We start from the raw sequence: 21,991 nt of genomic DNA on the forward strand, positions 1-21,991 counted from the left end.
GAAAATCCTAAAATCCCACTGGACATCTGCTCGGTGCCTTTCTGTGTGTTGTGTTACCTGCACTTTATTATGTGCGAGTATGGTAGTGCACAGACTGTGTCTAATTGTTACGCCATTTACCCACTCTCTCAGTAACAGATGGTTGTGACATTCAAGTCGATACAATTTGTGCCAGTTCTTTTAGTTGCCAGTAAGTAAACTACCATAAATTCATTTTCATATGTTTTATTGTTTTTCTTTAAACTCGACTGGTGTTGTATTACCGTCTGTGTCAAATAAGACAGAGGCTGAATCAAAGCTTAGAAACATGGGTTGACCCAGGTCTTGTTGTGAAATAGCATCTCAGATGGTGAATTCTCTGTGGAATTTGGTCAGTGAGATAAGACTCAGTCCTCACCATTACCTCCCATAATGCTGTCACCACAGTAATATGCCTCATGTCTGTTTAATATAGGAATGATCTTTGTGAGCTTTGAGGTAATGTCTGCTGTCTTTCATCTGCATCTTTGATTTAGATCAAAGCAATGATCAGAGAATCAAAAGCTTTGTCTGGTACAGAGAACACACATATGGAGACTAATGGACAGTGTTTTTTCAGTGCACTGGAGTGACTGTTGTTATTCTTCCTGCTTATTATGGTAAGGACACATAATAGACAACTGGAGGACATTATTCCTACAGTCTACACTTCGGCGCTTTTGTGCACCATATTCATGTATTTTAGCCAGAGCTGAAACACCCATTCCTACATACAAAGACAGTGACATTATCTGCTGGCATAGTTATATGCGTTTTCATTTTTTTCATAACAAGCTTCCACAGCTTTGACAGCACAAAGCACCCCCACTCCACTCAAAAAACACACACACACATACACGCTACCACCTTTTTTTTCACTCGTCCAAATGTGAAGCTCTACCAGGGTTGTCAACTCTTGCCAGCATGGCCCTACTTTTTTTTCCTCAGCAGGCAGCTGTCAGAGCCTGTTCTGACAGCTCTGCTTTTGATATTTATATTTCCTCTGAATTTTAATTACTTTGTGCTTCATCTTTCTTGTCTCTCCATTGTTAGCGTGTGCATGGCCGTGTGCAGTTGTGCTGTTTTACAATGTGGCTCCCAGATATTGACTTTTTCCATTCTCCGACACATGCGTCCCTTTCTCAGAGTTTTCCCCAGGGCATTAGCACGTTGTGTTTACCTGGCTAACAGGACGATGCATGGTTTACCATAGACATAACACGCTCAGCTTGCTCTTTGACATCTTCAGTTTTTACTCATTTCCTGTCTCTCCATCTGGCATGCATGTAGAGGCTGCTACCACTGTAGGTGAAGTACAGACACTGTTTGGAGCAGCAGTTTTTACATATATTTTCATTTATTCAGCATTGTTGTTTATTGGTCAGGGTCTGACTCGGTACTTTGGATGTGTATTACTGCTTTAAGAAAGGGATAATCCACAACAAGGTTTACAATGAATTAACAATGCAAACAAGCAAAAAACATGCTGTGTGAAGCAAAGTGTCGTTCTTACAGTACTGCATCTTTGAGTACATTATTTAATCCTTTACACGTGGATTATCCTGCTTACACCGTGGTCACTTGGCCAAAAACCAAAAATCTTGAGTATCAAGTATTTTAGACTCAGGTTATGAAACAAAAGTTCATAACTCCAAAGCTTTAAATGTGTAAAGAGTTTTTTTCTTTTTTATCATCATATATGTATCACATCAATATACAAAACATTATGACAGTGCTACAAACAACACTGTCATAATGTTGCCTGAGCTGCAGAAGATGGAAAGAAAAACAAACCACAACAAAAATATACATAAATAAATAGGAGGAAATAAAAAAGGAAACAGTTTTCCTTCGCACTGAAAGGATCTTACAAAGTATACATTTAACACACATCCACTCTCACTATCCTTCAGTTAATATTGTCTATGGATAAATTCACCGCCAAAATGTGTAACATGGAAACATCAGGAACCCTTGAATTTGTTTCCTCCTGTTTAATCATGTTTCTGTGTTTACACATAATGATTATATGAATGTAAAAAAGTGAATAAACTGCAACCACAGTTTCAGGTCATTTTAAGTCACACTCCCAGCCAATCAAGTACAAATATAATTCAAGATCATGGTTTGAGCTGGATTACCCTCTTCCTCTGCAGATCCTCATTCATGTATGTCCGAGAAACATCCATGACACGTGGCAATGTTACGCAACGCACAATATGACACAAATAATCCTCAGACCTTCTTCAGGCTCTGTGGTAATGTTCCACCTGACTTATCCAAACATCTGAAGTGCATTTCCAGCTCACTCTGCTTGCGTGTAACAGGCAGAGTGTATGCATGTTGTGAACCCGCCTATGTAGGCGCATGTTACTCTCTTGATAATGTGTCCTTAAAATAACAGTGGCCATTGGCTTCAGACCAGGTTTCTGTTGGTTAATCACACATTGGCTTTCCACTGCCTCAACATAGCAATGTGTCTGACCGTACTTCATTTTAAGACCAACACGCCCATGGGTGCTCAGTCTTAATGGCCTGTGTTTCAGTCACTATTTCAAACTTGCTCTGTTGTCTGAAAGAAACAGAAAAAAATGTGTAAATGAGTGCAGTTTTATTGGAAATTCAGCTGTATTAAAATCACATTTATGTGAGCACAGAGAGTTGGAGAGAAGCAAACAGATAAAGGGCTGAAAGTGGCTGACACTAGGCAGAATGAAAATATAACCTGATGACAGCTGTTTACAGCAGTTCAACAGCCGTTTTCAACTACGTCCTGAATTTCACACACTGATATTAGGTTTGTACCTAGTCTTTTTTTCTAACTTTGTATTGTTTTGTTTGTTGTCATAGTCAAGGCAGTCTGACAAAACTGACTCAGGACTGTGAAGTAGTATGTGTTGTTTTGTCATTTTTAGTGAAGGTAACTTTCTGTTGCACAAATGCATAAACTCCATTAAATCAGGCTATGGCTATTATTGTTATAAAAATATGAAAAGCTGAAATAAAGCGCATTAAGTGTCAGAAAACAAAAGCAATGCATGCAAAAAAAAAATACATTGCAAACATGTAAACACAATACCAATCACAAAGTACTGGAGAAAGGAGACTTTAATTTTAGGATTATTTTGATTGCTTCACCTAACTGTTAATATGCAGTTTACAGTTTGTTGAGTTCAGCTCAGTGTTTTCAGTAATTGCAAACTGTAATCACAACAAGCCAATTTATGATTTTTTTTCCCAGCTGCCTGTGTGTTGATGTGATCAATCTTTGGTCTTTATTAATGAGGGAAAAACAAACATGATTGAACCAACACTTCAGGAGCACATCAATCTTGTACCTCTATAAAGTAATCTTGTGAGAAAGAAAGATTTTCATTTTTTATCACCTGTCATTTATTCTTTATAAATTTTAGTTGGTTAAACTGTCATCTATTTTTCTAGCATCATCATTGTCACATTTATGTTGTGTCCCAGTCTTCTCCATCCGTAATCCTCACTGAGAATCTGTTTAAAAATGTAAAAGGCGGATGGATAAGGTGAACTATATTTTCATATTAACATTAACATTGTCTCCCAAGAGAGAGACTAATGTGCTGCTTTTTTCAGAACTGTTTTGTATAATGTATAGTAAGTCAGCATTAAGTAATCATGAGTGGAAATTATGAGTGAGGTTTTTCAATTGCGCTCTTTTGCTTGGCTTCACAGTGACTAATATATGGTGTGAAATAGAAGAAAAACGTCTACTTGATACACGTAGTGGGTTTAAGCTGTGTTAAAGGCTTTAAAACAGTATTTATCTAATCATATGCTCAGTTTAGAAATATGATAAGTTTGTCAGCCAGTCATGATGTGATGGTTTGTTTTTAGATACTAAGTTTCCTGACAACCCTGTGGGTGGACGTAATGGGTGCTCACACAAGGCGTGCATAGTATCAGGTCTGTCATGTCAGTGTACATTGTTTGTGGCAGCTCAGAGACAGACTCCCACTCCACTTCCCCTCATGGCCGAACTCAATCCCTCATTGAGTCCCTGGTGAAATGCTCCTCCTGCAGTCTCAGGCTGCCTCCCATGGGAAAACTATCAGGAGAATGTTGAACTTTTCCATGGAGCTGCATTCTGTAGTCCTGATTGAGTTACTATACTTGCTTATACCTCCTTGTTTATTTTGCAAGTGACCTGTGAAATTATGTAAATGCTAATAGAGGTATTTCCACGGATGTAATATCTTCTCTTGTTTTATTTAACTTAGTGTTTTTTAAACTGCAATTCTATCCAGCAGACTTTCATTTTCTGCACAACCTTGTCATCAGGTCATGATTAACAAGGACTTCACCAGCAGCAGAGATCACTTCATCCACAAGGCTTTTTGGTCATGTGATCAGTGTCCTGCAGGAATTTTAGACAAGTCTCTGCTTGGTAGATGGGCTCAAGGTGATGAGAACGAGATGGCTATCTCAGACTTCACTTTGGTCCAGCTTCATGTAGAGGGAGGCACTCTGTATTAGTGCTTTAGCATCAGGAGTATAAGTGAAGCCATTTTCTATCTCCCTGACAACTTAAGCAGAAACATTAAAGATTCATTAACTACTGTCAACTTGCAGCTTATTTTAGAGTGGCACTCTGATGTCTCTCTATACAGCTTCATCCTGAAACCAATTTATATTTTCCTCTGTTCCTCAGGATCATAGATTGAAATATAAACCGTACCGAGATCCAGATGCATTACACTCTGCACTGCAATGTGATAAAACGCTAATCAACCAAAATGTATTCTGTACATCAAGTCCATTTACACTGTACATACAGATGGTGTGCAATTAAATATAGCATGTAAATTATTTATTCAGGGCTTTTTTGTGTTCATCAGTGTGACAGTTTAAATCTACAGGGTCACTGCAATGGAGCAGTCAAATACGCCTGCATTTTGATAAAGAGGATGTCTTTGATAGGAGTTGTGTTCAGAAACAAAACAATCCTGTTATTGTATCTTCACAACCTCATGTCCTTCAAAAGTTATTTAGAAATTCGAAGCATGTATAAGCCCTGCTTTTAATCACAGATGAAAAATTTCCTTTTGATTCATGATACCAGCTACGGTCAGGATCTTCTCATTATTCAGACAAATGAGGATTTGGATTCAGAGAGCTGTTTTTTTTTTTTAGAGGCAGTGTTACCAGTCTCCATCCTGTTTACCTTCTGTATAGAAGCTTTAGGAAGCTTTCTGATGCTCTTTTTCAAAGCCTTTACTTGTCTTTTCTTCTGCTTTTGCCCCTCACTGGGATAATGAATGAAATAGTATGTTGCAAAAACTACTTTTCTGTGTCAGGCAATTAATTTAAAATTTACATGAAGTGAGAGCAGTTTAGATCCAAGAACATGTTCACAACAAAATCCTCATTCTATTCTTTGGCATGAGCCGTTTTATCCCCTGAGGCATTTATGTGTCAGAGGATGAAAAAGCCACAAGAATTCAAATAAAGAAGAGCAGACTAATTGTTGCACACTCTACAGTTAATTTTATTGCAAATGATCATTTTCTTTTGTTTTCTAACAGCTATACATTTAATAAGCCACTCTTTTCTACATTGTTTCTATGGAAAGCACAGACCTCATCAACACCTCACAAGGTGAAAAAGGAAACATGGAAAGACTTTTGTGGCAAAACATCTCATCAGCTGTTCCCTGTCATCCAAGTCATTTTGCATCTGGGGCCACTCGGGTGCGCAGGAGAACACACTTTGCATTATTTAGATGGGCAATCACTCAGAAATCCCTCTGTGTTTGGCCCTGCAGAGGAGCACGGGTCTAAAAATATCACCTCAGCAATGTGTGATTTTTTGTGTCATATCAATGGGACCTCCAGGTATGTACATTGTCTCTGAAGCCATATTTCAATGCGAAGATGGCAAAGGGATAAATGTCGGTGAGAAGATTCGCACTGTAGGTTTCCTCAGGAGCTGTCCTAGATTCCCCACTCTACTGCAGTCATTTGTTTGATGGGCAGAGAGACAATTATCTGTGAAAGAATAGTGAAAATCGCTGACACTGGAAGATGCAATTATTTGCGCCAGGTCAGCATTATCACATGATCATCACTGTAATTCACTATCAGTCTTTTGAAGAGAAGAATGAAACTGAAAAATGGCGTCCCAGATATGTAAGCACAAGATAATTTTGGAAAAAGTATGCACCACAGCTAAATGTCAGGGGCTGCATATTCACTCAAGAATTTATTATCCTCATCAGCATCATCATCACAAAGCCATTTTCCTGGCATATTTGAATGCACTTATGTCGCAAGTACTAATAACTTGGCAGGGTAAGTTGCACAAGTCGACCAAAATTCATGATGTTTCCCACTGTCATCTGTAATTCATTACCATGGAAACACTAATCCAAACCCCTCAGGAATTAAAGCTGTTTGAGCTGGATGAGTTAAGATAAATTGCTGCTAATATCATGTAGCAACAAAAAGTTTGTTTTCTCAGAGAATAAAGTAAAAATTTAATTTAGTTGCATTTGTATGCATACTTCTAAAAGATTTGTTTAGAAAAAATGCTTCTTTTTCTAAGATGAAATATTAATTACTTACTCGTGTTGGTCCTTATATGCTGTTAGGATGGTACTTTCCAAAATATATTGGATATTCTAGGCCCCACATAATCAAGGAGTGGAGTCATATGTGATAAAATATATCTATTTTTTCTCTAGACCAGTAAATCAGAGATTCTATAAGATGATACAAAATTTTGTATTTTCCTGGACACACACGCACACGCACATGCACACGCACACGCACAAACACACACACACACACACACACACACACACACGCACGCACACGCACACACACACAGACACATATTCAGTATAAGTGACATGGGAGGATGAACAGAGCCCACTGAAGCAGAAGTGCGCGTGGGTATAGGAAGAAGCAAGTTGCCCCTTCTGAGTCGTGTTTTTTCCATGCATAACAAGCTCTACAGTCATGAGGACCACATCTCCAGACACTGTGGAGGCTTTCAAAGAACAACCATCTCCTTTCCCCCCCTTGAGCCCAATCTGGCTTTAGTTGTCAAAACATGTTTCAGCAACATACCCTCTGGCAGGTCCCCTGCTGCTTCAGCCCCCTGCTATCTCGATGGAGCCGCACCCGCTGTCTTCCACTTTAGCGTTTGAAAATGAGGAAAATGGAAAATGCAAAAGGAATGACTGTCTATGCAAGGAAGAGTGGAAGAGAAAGACAAAATGATCAACAATCAGAGACAGAGTTGAAATAAGCAACATCATTAAGACTCCCTCTGCTCTGGCCTTGTGAACTGGTCCAAAGTGTTTGTGCAGATGGTTGTTATGGTTGTTACTATAGTGTTTAGACAAGGTAATTATGGCACACAGCTCCAAACTTAGTCAAGAAGTCTCCAACCCAGTGTGCGGCCTTGATGAAGGCAGAGGTAGAAGAGGATGTTGCGGATATTCTAGTTTACAAACACATTTAATGCCTGAGCAGCATGATGGTACAAATTAACACGTTTCAGTGCACAGCCATCAACTGCATCGCCGATGATGGCTGTGCACTGAAACATGAATTTCTCCTTCTGCTGCTCCAGTTTTTACAGTATCCTTCTGTCATTTATCATCAACACAAGTCTGACGATACATTGTCTCGTAAACAAAGAACAAGGGGTGTGTCTACATAGCTTCTGGCCATAGAGAAATGCATATTTTTCAATTTCTCAGACAGAAATTGGGCCAGAGAAAATGCTAACCTTACACAAAAATGACAGCAGCCCTCAGAGAGGTTAGAGTGCAGAGGCAGTGAAGAGCCATGCCCTTGGAGAAAGAAGGGCTTTGGTGTCTTTGTCAGAAGTTATTTCACAGTGATGGTGTCTTTAACCACAAACCAACCATGGGAACATAACTGGATAAAATATATATCATATAAAAGATAATTAAACTTTCATCTATACTTGCAAAACACAATCGTTAGCTCAGTATTGCTTTCAGTAGATTTCCCTTTACAGCTGCTCTAGGCTGTGGTAATGTAGCTTATTTTTTCCAGCAGGGAAAGAGGAGGCAGATGCATCTGATCCCCAACATCTCATCTGGGGCCACACTAAGATATTCTTCTGTCTATGGGTCACAATTACCATTCTAACACTCCTCTAGCCCCTTGGCGTGGGTGGGCCAGTTTAATGTGACTTTTTAATTAACACAGGCATTTCATGGCTCTGCTTAACATTTCGGGTGCACTGTTCAGGATGCATCTTGCTGCCTCTTCCTTACCCCTCGGCCACCAGGCAGATGGTCAGTTATTAGCAGTAATTAAAACTCCATCATTGATCATGGTTTGTAATTGTATTTAATTTGAAATGTATTAATGATTAAAAGCTGCAGCTGCGTGTTGTGAATGTTAATGGGGTTGGGGACTAACAGAGGGATACAAAGTGTCAGTGGAAACATCTCAGAGGGCTCACCCTCTCTGTTACCAGCAGACTATTCCAATTACATGTGCAGGTAGTCCCGCACATGGCATTACTTCTGTTTCAGAGACAGCAAAACTCGTTAGCCGGTGCTCATTTCATCACTCCTCATTTGTTTATTTGTGTAGCTGATTTGGAATTAAGGCGGTAAACACATTGTAAACAAAGCTAATATCATTTGGAGGCAAACCGCGTGCAATGACATTTTCTGGATCTAATGAAGACAAAATGGTGTCTTTGTTGTGGAGGGGTTCTTGAGGGAGCTGCGAGACCTTACAGAGAATAAAGTAGGTCAGCTGGCTGACATAGGGTGCCTGTGGACATATTCTTTATGCTGCTACTGCTTTGCACACAGCAGCCTTGCACAGAAAAGAAGGAACCATTGTTAACATTGGTAACAGCTTGTCATTAGGGGAAAATAGCCTGAAGGTATTTATTTGATCATCTGACTGGATCACATTGTGGAGTAATATAGATATTAAGACAGTGTACTGAATCTGTGATGGTGCAAAGTATAGTTATGTATGATTGTGTACTGTGTACCTGTGCATTGGCATGCATCTCAGCATCTAACCTAATGCAATACTATGCAGGAAATACACATCTGATTTTCTATGTACAAAGTCTGACACATGTTAGAGTGTAACCGAAAGTGATAATGATAGGAGTACTGACAGATCTGTTTCTACCATCCTTTCTTTAGTTCTAGATGAAATTTTTCCTGAACAATATTGGTTTCATGGTTATTTGTGTCCCAGAGGCTCTTTTTTATTTTCAATGCAAATTTAATTTGTATCAATACTGGAGCAAGACATCAGCCCTGGACTGCCTAGAATTAGTCCGGAGGTCTTGCTCTGTCTCTCTGGAAACAACAACAAAAACACAAAGATATCTAACCTTTTTGGACTTGTGATGGATATTTTAAATGAAGTTTGTTGAGCTGAATAAAAATATATCCGGTAGAATAAAATATGTGAAAAACAACCAACAACTAACTTTTTACTACCTTAAGTAATCCTAGATGTCCTAATAATTTATTACATGCAAGTTAAAAAGCTTCAGATTGTACCACAAAATGTATTGTGTTGCCAGTGTGAGGAATCATGAGCAGGGCTTATTCAAAGTGAAGACAGATTGACAGCTACAGTTAATGGCAGGAAATCTCTCCTTCTGCTCAGACTCTTGTTTATTGATTTGTTGTCAAGAATATTATAAAGGAATCTGCAAAATCCTAGTGTTACTGTTGACCGCATGCTATGAGTGACAGTCAATTAAAATATGAATTGGATCCTTGGAGCGACACCATCCAGATGAAGGCTCTGTGTGCCAAGAGCAGCAGTCTCCAGAGTCAACAACAAAACGGATACTTGGACTCTTAAACTGTTAAAGGAAAACAGCTTCATCCCTCACCAAATTATCATTGTATTATTGTAAACACTGATCACTCTCAGAATTTTTTATTGCAATCTGTACTCAAGCTGAATTTCAGGTTTAGATGGATCTACATAGACCTTTGTGAAATGTATTATTCTAGCATACACAAAACAAAGATGTTAGGGAATTGTTACCTTGTTTTCAGGAATATTTTTGTTCCTTTACAGAAAGACATGAAGCTGTGTCTGCAGTAGGTTGTCTATATGCTAACACCAACTGTCAACATTCACGCACTTTAAGTGCTCAGCAATGGAGTTTGGTGGAGAAAGCGAAGTATCCTTTCACCCTTGTGGATTTCTGAGGAGTGGGAAGGCAAACGTAATGCAAGCCTTTTCTCGTCTTCTGATATCTCTAACAGCCACATGTTTGTATTGAAAATTATTCTTTTTTTTTCTTTTTCCTTTCTCAAAACACTTGCTTCTGAAAAGCAGCAATCCCCTTTACAGCCTAGTTCTCCACAGTGCAGCACTAGTGCTTTTGTGTGTCGATAAGAGTTTGTGAGTGCATGTGTCTTTGATCTGCCCTACCAGAGAAGATGTTGACGGTTTAGTGGAGAGATGCTGGTGTTTACTGTTGAGCTTAGATATCACCCCCCTGCGTACTCCACATGGAGCAGCTCTGTGCGCTGCTGTACTGCTGTTAGCCCTTTTCAAGCATGCCTCCAAATTCTGTCGACTAGCTTGTTCTCTTTTAAAGAGAAGGCTTTAAACACAGGCAAGCACATCATGAGAATAAAATGATTCAATGCAAAGTAATACCCCTTGGTAATTGAAAAGTGATGAGCCCTTTCCAGCAGGCTCTGCAAGGATGCTGGTCAGTGAACTTTGAAAGCAGAGACACAAACACAGAAGTCCTGATTTCACACAAGGATATTAATATCTATTTATACACTCGCTTCCATAATTGTTTACAAAGAAATGACAAACTGTGAAACTAAAGCATAATTAAAGGTTTTGAGTAAAAGTAATTTGATCTGCCAGTGAATGTGCAAGAATTCTTTGTGAGCTCCTATTGTTCTTGTCAGTGTGTGCCCACTGAGACCATTGTGGGGGCTTCAGGGGATAAATACCTGGCTGTTTGATTTGATTGCTGTCAACAGTCAGTGGCTATTTGAATATGACAGCATTTCCACCCAGTCACTCATGGGGGTTATACTTTATTGATCTCCATTGATAATTTCCTTGTGTTCCCTCTGGTTTGGACCATGTGACCTTTGAATGACTCGGGCTCACACAAAGACAAAGGCCACGTCACAGAAAATGAGATATAGATTCTCTGCAAATGTGCGCAGCATAGCATAGATTATTGAAGCATTGTGGATCATGTATTTCTCATGTCCATTTTTGTGGGAAGATTACTGACCGCCACTGAATGTGACCTTCACAAGGATTACAGAATGAGGGGATCAATTGCAACAGTTTGACAAGTCAGTTGGCTTATCATGATTAATATAGCCCTGTGCCGACAGCGAGATATGTGGGATCTGAAAAGCTCTCATTACAGTCATGTCAAGGTCCCTTTCAACTTACCAACAAGTAAATACTGTCTGATCAGTCATAGCCACCATCTTTCACCTTGTAACTAGTGTCATCAATTAGTGGCAGCAGTCTTACTCTCCACGTCAGATACTCTGTTTTCCTAACATTTGAGGTTTACAGAGAGAGGATGCAGCAAACTTCTTTTGCACTCATTTTTGCTGTGCCCGTGATAATCATTGCAAAGAAGCCTCAGTAGTTAAAAAGTGTGCCCATCTGGTAAGGAAACTGGGACAAAGTGTACTTTAGAGGGAACAGAGGATAACTCTCCTGCCCTTTAGGGCTGGAGCTAGGGAAAGCCAAGTGCTCTGAGATAGTTAGGTAAAGATGCTTATTTTTTCATTCTTTTTTATTTTTAGATATTCCTCAGGGAGGTTGCATTTATGTGGTTGCAAAGGTCATCAGTTTAAGTTTCCCTTTTACTTGTTAATGAATGCTTGCACTGCGAAGAGATCTGTAACTTTACATATCTCTGGTCAAGATGTGGAGAGTTTTTGAGTGGCTGAACAGGGTCTGGCTGGATGTCAACAGTGTTCAATACTAATGACGTCTTGGTGTCAAGAGAGGACTCCACAAATTGGCTTTTCAACTTCTAGCCTTGTCCTGAATTCCCTCTCTTGCAATGCCCAATCTCCCAGGACTCGGGCCATCCCAGCTGAAGCGTTCAGAGCATCATTATTCTCGCATCTCTTATCTAGAGATGGGATCAATAAATCTATGGATCCTGCCCTGACTGGACTGTGGTGTCCACCAGCCTCCTATTTTTCCTCTTGTCAATCCACAAGAGCACTTATCTGCTGGAACACACTGATGCATTGTGTGACGCCTTGGCGAATGTTCATTAAGTTGTTTTTCAATGAGAAGCAGGGATCAATAACAGACCATGGTGATTCATGCATACCTACCCCTATGCATCTGTGCTGATCTCTCCTAAGGATTAGCATGCCGGAAGACAAAGATAATATGGAGTCAATTAGCAGCTCGTGAAATATAAATGATCATGAAGGTAAAAGCTAAAATTGCTCTTAGAATTTTCCCAATTGCAATTAAAGGTTTTATCCAAAGGCGTGAATAGCACTGTAGCAATGATCTTGCACTTATAATTTTAAAAGTGCATGTTTATTATTTAGTTATTTATTTATTATGTTTCTATTGCATCCTAATGTGTTATAAATGGAATAAGCCTTTGAAACCCATGTCTCTTCTTTGTTGTGACTGGCTTGTTATGAGCTACTGAACAGTATTCAGCTTCTGCTGCTATCAAATGTCTACACAGAAATATAGTGGACAGTTAATTCACAGTCTTGGCAGGCTTAACAGGGTTGTCTCTTTATGTTATAAACACAGCACAGACCCATGGGACTTTGAACCAAAATACCCACATCCTGCCCACCCACACCCCCCAATTTTTCTTTTTTTTCAAAATTACATTTGAAATGTTATAAGGGAGAACCAATCAATACTTTGCCAACTGTGTCTCACAAAACTTCAGCTTTGTTGGTCTTAGGATAGTAACCTTTTGAGAGCCCACAATTGACAGAAATGTGTGCTTCTTTCGTCAAACAATAAAACATAGATTTGTGTACATGCATTCTGTTCGCACTGACTCACCTGTAGCTTGCATACATTGCCAGGAGGAATATTGTTCTGTCATCAAAGCAAACAGCATTACAACCTCATTACATCAGCCTGGAGATGCACTTCTTTTAACCTTCCACAGTCTTTATACTCTGCACCAACACGATCAACATCCAGATAGATACAGTATGTCTCAGTCTTCTAGCTGGAGAACAAGCCTCTCTGTCAGTTGTTGTACATGTGCCACTGAGAGTCAAATGCGGCATTTCCAGTTTAGCTTGGTTCATAAAGCCTAAATTTGCAACACTCAAAATCTTGATTTAATCCTGAATAAATGAATTTAGCAGCAATCTGCTCACGTTTTTCCCTATGTATGTGTTGTGATTGTAACAGCAGATGAGCAGCAAAGCATCTAGAACCTTAAGTGTTTAACTGTTGTGTTCAGGAGAAAACACTATACTTTATTAGACTAATAAGCTGTGATTTTATATTGCTTTGATGGTATAATTGAAAAGGTATTGTATGTTTGTTTTATTGCTGCAGAGGTGTTGTAGGTAAGAAAACAGCAAACAACATTGTTCATGCTGGGATCTGATTGGTAATTTGTTAGAAGAACAACAGTTATATGGAGCTGTTCTCTTGTGTTATTTTATATAATCCCATATTCAGCACATGTGTGCACATGGTGTACATGGTTGGAAATATTATGAAGTGATGCTGGTTGCAATGTTTGTATTTTTCAGAGGTTTACTCCATCTGTCAAATTGCATGAATCTGAGACTTGGTCTGGGATTCATACTATATAGTGAAGAGTTCGGATCAGGCCATGAACCTTTGGCATATGTCATCCCAGTCTCTGATTTTCCATGTTTGCTTGCAGCCAAGGCAAAATACTATGAAAATTATATTCAAAATGTAATCAATGTTTTTTTAATTTTTCTTTTATTGTGCATTACTTGCATACAGTATTAGTATTATCTTGCACATATGAAGATCATGATACAAAAGAGTGGGAATATTTATAAAAAATATTTAGCTGACGTTCCTCTTTCTTCAATTGTAAATGTATTAATTGTTTACATTTTTTTTTTTACAATGTTACAACATCATATTGTTGTTGAATTATTTTTGTAAAAGTTTTAAATTAGTCAGGCTCATAACTGTATATAAGAGAAATGGTCATCTATTTATACTGCAGATATGTGTAGGTATGTTGTTAGTTTTTTATCTAGTAGTTGTTATTGCACAGGTGGAGCAGTACAACCACACTGACTGGAAATTGTTGTGGCTGAGGTGTGGGAGGACATGCTTAGATACAAACATTTCTGTAGTAAACCTTTAGATGTAAACATCCCTTTTAATGACTACAAGCCCTTATTTTTAGGGGTAATATTTCACTTTTTTTGTTTTCAGTCAGGTAATATTAGTTTATTTTCTTGTGTGTCAAAAGGCTGATGGACTTTTTTATTTTGCTGACCAGCGTCATTCTTTTCAACCCTGGTGCTGGATCCTGGTTTGATGGACCTGGAAGGTGGTGATGCATAGCACTAGTGAGGCTGCTGGAACAGATGGGCCTCTGTATAGTATAATGGACCAGTGAGGTGGAGATCTACAGATTCCTCTTTGTTGCTACATGGGTGTGGAACTTCCTAGTCTAGTGTAACTGATGACAAAAGACGTTTTCCTCAGCTGCTTCTCAGGAGCTGATCATTTGCTCCTTTCCTGTATCAATCACCTGTGAGTCAGGCCATTCGGGCATGCTTACAATACCTCCCATGGTGTGTCCAACTGGACTACATTATACTGTATGTGGTCTTCCACATAAATCCTATATCTGTCCACCACATGGTAGGTTTAAATCAGTGTGGTTTCATGCTGAACAGAACACACGACAGAATGGCAAAATGGGAAGAAAGAGAACAGCAGGTGGAAGTTAAAGAGTTCACAGTTAATATTAGTTTCACTTGTATCCTGCTAAACAATGAAGATGAAGGATGACCCTTTGTCTGATCAGCTCTGCTGTGGTCGTGTTTCCTATTCATGCGCTAATTTGTACATCCCACTTACCTCTGGCTCAGTTTAGCAGGAGCAGGAAATGATCGACCTCCCATTGCTAATCCTGTGGGACACTGCTGACCACAGCACTCAGGACTAACCAGCATTACAAAGACATCATTACAAACAGCATATGTGTGACTGATGCAGCCCAACTGGCTTTGCTCAAAAGAAACATCAACATGGACAACAGAGAGCATCTTTGAAGCAGCATTGTAGTTATGTGACAGTTGCAGAGGCCCTTTGGGGCAAGCCGAAAGTGCTCTTAAGTGAAAGGGATGAATGGAAGGGGAAGGGGGAGTAAAGGACATACACTGACAGTATGATCTAATGTTCTGTCAATTTATGGATCTTGCTATAATGGAAAAGCTTGACTGTTTTTTTTTAATCTCACAGTCAGGGTAACCATACAAATAGCTGTTTTTAACGGTGATTATGTTTATGTACCAGTGGCATTTTTATGTGTTGGAGGGCAGAGGGAGGGACTCTGAGAAACTGCAATATGGAGTCTAACCTTTTAATGAGAACCTTCTCGCCTTCTTGCAGGTGGCTGTTTAAGATTTATGAGGTCTCTCACGAATCTTGTTCATCACGAGTAGTTACTGACTCTCAGGGTGAGTGCCAGCAGAGCGAGCGTGGCTTTTGGGCTGCAGCTTGAGAGGGCTGTCATTTTGTAAATAATTTGTAGGAGCTGACATCTGATGAAATGTGTTATTAGGTCTGTCTCCAGTGACAAAGAATAATATGCTCATTTTCAGTGTTTGTCTATCATCTTTACATACTAAAATAAAACTTTAATTTACTTTACTACATATTGATACATTCAAACAGAAATGTTTAACTTATTCATGTATGTGGGCTTTTTATTGAACCCAGTTGCCTATGCTCTTGCAAAAACACAATGCTATTAGAAAAATTAATATTTTGTCTCAGTGCAGTGTCCTGGCCTCAATCAATGAGGTCTTTTTCTGGAATCACTCAGCGTATTGGAAATGTCAAATCCATCTTGGTGGCCGCTGTAATGAGTAGAGGGGTTCTGGCTTAAGTCATTCATTTTGTTTTATTGACCATTGAATTCCATAAGGAAAATCAAACTCTGGGGCCTCAGTCACATGTTAATGAAAACATGGTGGACCTTGAAAATATTGCTAGAGGTCCTTCCAGAGTCATAGCCATAGAGCATATTTAGACATGGCTGAACTAAATCAAATCATCAGCAATGTCATGTACCGGTCGTATACAGTTGGTTTTGCAGAGAAATCATTTGGATGCCCCCCCCCCGTGATTTTCCTCCTGCTCTGGTGTAACCATTTCACTGTGGTTGAAAGTCTGCCGGGACCTGAATCCTTACTCCCTTGTGTTGGGTATGAGTCAGAGCCCAAATGTTAAATATGAGGAAACTGAGTACGATTGAGTGCCACTGCAGTAATTCTGCTAGCTTTCCTAAAGGGATTTTGTTAGAAATGAAGTAAAGGTTATATCAATAGTTCTTACCTGATGATTACAGTATTGCTGCCATTTTGAAAAGTAGTTGTCAATGCAGCTCAACCAGTTTCTTTGACGTCCGCTGATATACATCTGGAGTCTACCACTTACTTAACTTATTTATCACAAATTCCAACCCTGTCTCCTAGAAATTATGTTTCTATACAGTTAAACTGTAACACCAACTATGTTTTGTAGGAAACAAACTGAATGGTGGGCGTACACAGTGTAGGGCCGAACCACCTGTGGTTAGCTTTAGACAACAAAAGCACTTTGGTCATGGTTTTGGTTAAATGTAAACAATCATCATGTGTCTGATGCCACTGTGGACTTTCTTCTGTAGTGAACCAGACCATATCTTTTCCTAACCTTAACCAAGTGCTGTGAGCACCTAAACATGCATGAAAAAGTTCAATAATGATGTAGTGGCTACAAGTGGATATTATACTGCAAAGTCAGATATTTTGATGGAAAACAAATGCACTGTCTGTGAACATTTTACTGATATTTTACTGGTATCAGTATCAACATATTTGCAACTTGCTAAATATGTAAATTACCAACAAATCCTCATGTTCATAGACAACGTAATCCAGTTGCAATTATATTGCCTACAAAATGTATTTGCTAAAATATAATAAAAGTGTAATTTCTAGTAGACATGGTTCACAGTTCATATGTGGGCATCTCTCCACAGAGACTTGATTAAAGGTAAATACACTCAAGTGGCCCCTTGGCCAAGGACTTCCTTGCACCAATGGGTGCACTTTTCTAAAGCACACTGACCAGCATATGGTTTAGGCATGTGGAGAAAAGAAAAGATGTGTACACAATGAAAGAACTGGGTAATTCCATTTGCAATTGGACATAATACTTTGCAACAAGATACATGGGCAGAGAGGGGATTGAGTGTGTATTCAGCAATAATGCTGGGGGATGGGGGGGTGGGGGGGTTGGGGAGACTCAAGCTGTGCAATTACCAGAAGAAAGAAACAACACAGGACTCTTCACATCTGCACAGAACAGCACAGTTATTTCTTAATTTCAGCACAACAAGAAGGCTCGGTATGCCCTGAAAGAAGACTTTCCTTCTGGCTGAATCATTGCTGCATGTGCTTGTCACTCTGTGATGCCTCTAGCTGTATGGTACACAGGTGATTTGACATGCTGTATATACAGCAAGTTGATTGAGTTCTACTTCATTTAGTGCAAATCACACTTTTGTTTGAGGCTTAGCTTTTACTGCTCAGCCATCTCTGTGGCAGGTAAACAACTGTATTGTCATTTGCCTCTTGCAGTGACCCTGTTTTCTGTAGCCTGAAGCAAATCTCAGACTGTCCCTTAGATTTGATTTTGCCACAAAGCAGTCTAGTCGGGAACCTGGGACCCAGAGGGGAAGCAGGCAGCAAGGCCTAATGATGAGAGGAGGGGATTTGTGGCCAGCAGGATCAACCCTACCCCTTATAACACACACATGGACGCATCTTTGCGTAGCACCATGGTGACAGTAGGAGGGCCCTGGAGTGTCAACCCAGTTGTCTCTAAAGTCTGTCCACAGAGCCGTGGATACTGTATACAGGTCAACATGGCGGCTGCAGTCTCACTCATGACGCATGCTCTTCATCAGGCAAAACTGAATCTGTGTAGAAGACAGTGATTAAAATATAAGATAGAAGTGTTTTAACATTCACCATAGTATACAATTTAACATGCCTGTCAGTTAAACATTAAAATATTAAAATTAAATAAAATTATTACACCATATAACGTGAACATCTGTTATTGCTTATATGCACTCACCAGTAAAACAGCATTTTATTAATTTTACAGCATCCACCTAGAAAACACAGAAATGATCAGTTTCAATCTTGTGTGATTTTTGCCAATTAACACACATACCTGTGGCTTCAGCTACTGGTTATATTCAGCTACTGGTTATATTAATAATACAGCCCAGCTCTTAGACTGCAACAAAAAACAGGTGACGCGTGGGTATACAAACTAACAAAGCCATTTATTTATTTAAAAAAAAATGCACAAAAAACAAGCACAAAGAAGTATATGGGAGGAATCTGTAAAGTCAGTAATGTAGGGAGTGGCTGAGTGTAAATGTGCTGCATGGGTGTTGTGGTGTAAAAGCAAAGAGGAGAAACAAAAGCCCACACTGTGGACTTGTGTGGCATGAAGACATCTGCATACGGACTGACTGTTGCTCTGGCCTATATGCCCGGGGCACACTGAGCCTAGGTGTGCCCCATGCTGCTGATTAAGCTCCTGATTGGTCTGCAGGCCACAGCAACAGCAGAGTAAACCAAGCTGAGGCTGCTTGTTTTTGACACAGACACTTAACAAAGTGAAAGATCTTGAAGGCTGGCAATGCTGCTCTATATATTGCAGCACAGACATAATACTGAATATCTACTATCAATAGTCTGTAAATATTTCTTTATTTGTATCCCATGGGATGAAGTTATGGCAGTTTTTGTTGTGATCAAGTTTCCTTGATGCTTTTCTTTAGGTCATCAGTGTATGTATCACATTAACAGAAATATTTTACAATTCTGTTTCCAAAAAAGTTACAATGCTGTGTAAAATGAAAATAAAAGTGATGATGCGATAAAATGCTATGATGTGCAAATCATGTAAACCTGTATTTAATTGAAAATAGAACAATGACAACATATCACATGTTGAAGCTGATACATTTTATTGTTTTTTGAAAAATATATGCTCAATTTGAATTTGATTCCAGCAACACATTTCAAAAAAGTTGGGACAGGGGCATGTTTTCCACTGTGTTGCATCACATCTTCTTTTAACAGCACTCTGTAAACATTTGGGAGCTGAGGAGATCAGTTGCTGGAGTTTTGAAAGTGAAATGTGAAAAAGTGAAACACTCAGAATGTGGTTTGGCATTGTCTTGCTGAATATGCGAGGCCTTCTCTGAAAAACACGTTGTCTGGATGGCAGCATATGTTGCTCCAAAACCCGTGTATATATCGTTCAGCATAAATGGAGCCTTCCCAGATGTGCAGGCTGGGCACTAATGCCCCCCCACACCATCACGGATGCTGGCTTTTGAACTGTGCACTGATAACAAGCTGGATGTTCCTCTCTTCTCCTCTGTAGCTGGGAGGATGCAGCGTCCATGATTTCCAAAAAGAATTAGAAATTTTGATTTGTCAGACCACAGGACAGTTTTCCATTTCACCTCAGACCATCTTAAAAGGGCTCAGGTCCAGAGAAGTCGACGACATTTCTGGATCATGTTCAGATATGGTTTCTTCTTTGCATGGTGGAGTTCAACCTGCATTTGGGGATGAAACAACGATCTGTGTTCACAGTGGTTTTCAGAAGTGCTCCTGAGCCCACGCAGTGATTTCCACTACAGAATCGTGTCTGTTTTTAATGCAGTGACAACTGAGGACGCGAAGATCACTGAGCCCTTGTTATCAGCATTATCTGTCTTGTTTAAATCCCCAAATGAAAGTAGCAATTGTCTTAATATTCCCATGATTAAATCGAGCAGTATTTTTCCTCTGCATTGGGATTATACTAGTTAACGGGCAAGAACAGGCGAGAATTCTTTGTTTCACATCACTGCCACTCTTATTCCTCCAGGCAGTCTGACAGCATCTTAGTGTCAGGATTTCGAGAGTCCCTGGCTTTTAACCATCTTAGCTGACAATTCCTCCATTTCTTGACAGCTTAAATTCATCCATCCCGTTGCCGTGTGACAACAGGAATTTTCTTCTGCCTCTCTCTTTTCCTTTTCTTCTCCTGCATTGTTATGCTCTCCTATATTCTACAATCAATTGTCTTTAATGGCATTTGATGGACAAAATGATGCATGTCAGAAAATGTTGAATCACTTTCAGTTTTTCCTGTAATTTCATCTAATTCCAACTACAAACTGGAAAGGGTTCAAGTTTCAGCTGTCACGAGGAGGGACAAGGCAGGATTTGGAGGATGGCAGACGTGGAAGCATTATTGTGATTAAAGTCCTTACAGAAGCTCTCCTGCCTATCTGTGGAGCACAGTCTTAATACAGGCTCTGGCAGTTACTACTGTGCGCACACAAAATGACTCGCTTGGCACCAAAAACAAATGGCCACTCCTGGTAATGTGTAATGGTGAGAAAATATTCTTCTACTCCCTTTCTTCACCTCAGCTTGGTTCATCCGCTGACACTTTTCTGTCCATCATTAAAGCTCAGTTTCTCTCTTTTTCTCTTTCTTTCCCTGCCTCTGCGGGTGTATAATATTCATTGATGGCACAGGAATAATATTTCTAATATTGCCTACAAAATGGAATGCCATGCGGTGTCAATATTGCTTTTCAGGTGCAGAAGAGCGAATGCGAGCTTCCCTGCAGTTCCACGTCTAATTGGCTCACTCCATAGTTTGTCGAGTCCTGTCCTGTGGCTGTTCTTCAGTGTCCATTCACACCCTTCCCAGCATCCCTGCAGGTGGAGTGTGAAATCCATTTGTTTCAAGGCAGGAACCAAAGCACTCTCTGCCCTGTGACAGACCATTTTGTCTACAGCTCCAGACAGTTCCTATTGAGCTAAACAGGTATAATTCAACGGTATAAGTCAGGCGGCTAATAGTGAGTCATTAGAGAAACTTCAACCTGAACCCAAAGTGAGATTTTCTGCCTTGGTGCAATGGCCACCCATTGTTCCCATGTTGTTCGGGTGATAAGCAGACAATTAGTGGTTTGACTAAGCATCGGCAGGGGTCATGAATCATGAAGTAGCATCATGTCAACCTGGTTCAGCCTGGGCAGTACAAAATTAACCCCTTAAGAAGGCAGTTTAATAGCAGTGCTTCCATTGTGCCTTGGCTTTTTAGGAACTTCACCATTAGAACTGACATAATTAGGTCTTTACCCAACAGTGAAGAAGGGGCACTTAAGCGGTGTTCTGTTCTTACAGCATGGTTAATGACTGACCTTTTGAAAGTGTGTACAGGGATAGCCCTGAGAAATGAGTCTGCCGTGCAGAACCACTGACAAGCTGACCTTGACTGCAGGTAAACACCAGGTTTGTTTGTGACTTTTTGTAATAGCCACAACCATTAACATGTTTTGAAGGCATTTGGGATCTGCCATTCCTCAGAGGCTCTGTGTGAAGATTTAGTGCCCGGTGCCACAAAGTTTACTTCCTGACTGAGGAATAGTACAGGCTTAATGAGAATGAGGAATTCAAAATGCTAAATCACCACAGTTAGGGCACCACCTGTCTCTGGTGTGCCCTGGTAATTATCTTGCATCACTACTTTCTCATTTCTGCCCACCGAGATGACATTAGCATAAAACAGAAATGGCTCTGCATTCGCTAGATGAGGCACTTGGCTGATTGCATGCCTGTCCTGACCCCCATGTCCAACACACAACTAGCGGAA

At 39.8% G+C, this 21,991-nt stretch overlaps 1 protein-coding gene across 3 annotated transcripts in view; it reads left to right on the forward strand.

Moving 5' to 3' along the window:
* Nucleotides 1–21,991, forward strand: part of macrod2 (mono-ADP ribosylhydrolase 2) — a 388,659-nt gene that overhangs the window by 201,476 nt on the left and 165,192 nt on the right. The window lies entirely within an intron of this gene.

The sequence above is a fragment of the Trachinotus anak genome, unplaced genomic scaffold, assembly GCF_046630095.1.
Source record: "Trachinotus anak isolate AG129_WGS33_773 ecotype Australia unplaced genomic scaffold, CSIRO_AGI_Tana_v1 ptg000007l, whole genome shotgun sequence".
Classification (NCBI taxonomy): domain Eukaryota; kingdom Metazoa; phylum Chordata; class Actinopteri; order Carangiformes; family Carangidae; genus Trachinotus; species Trachinotus anak.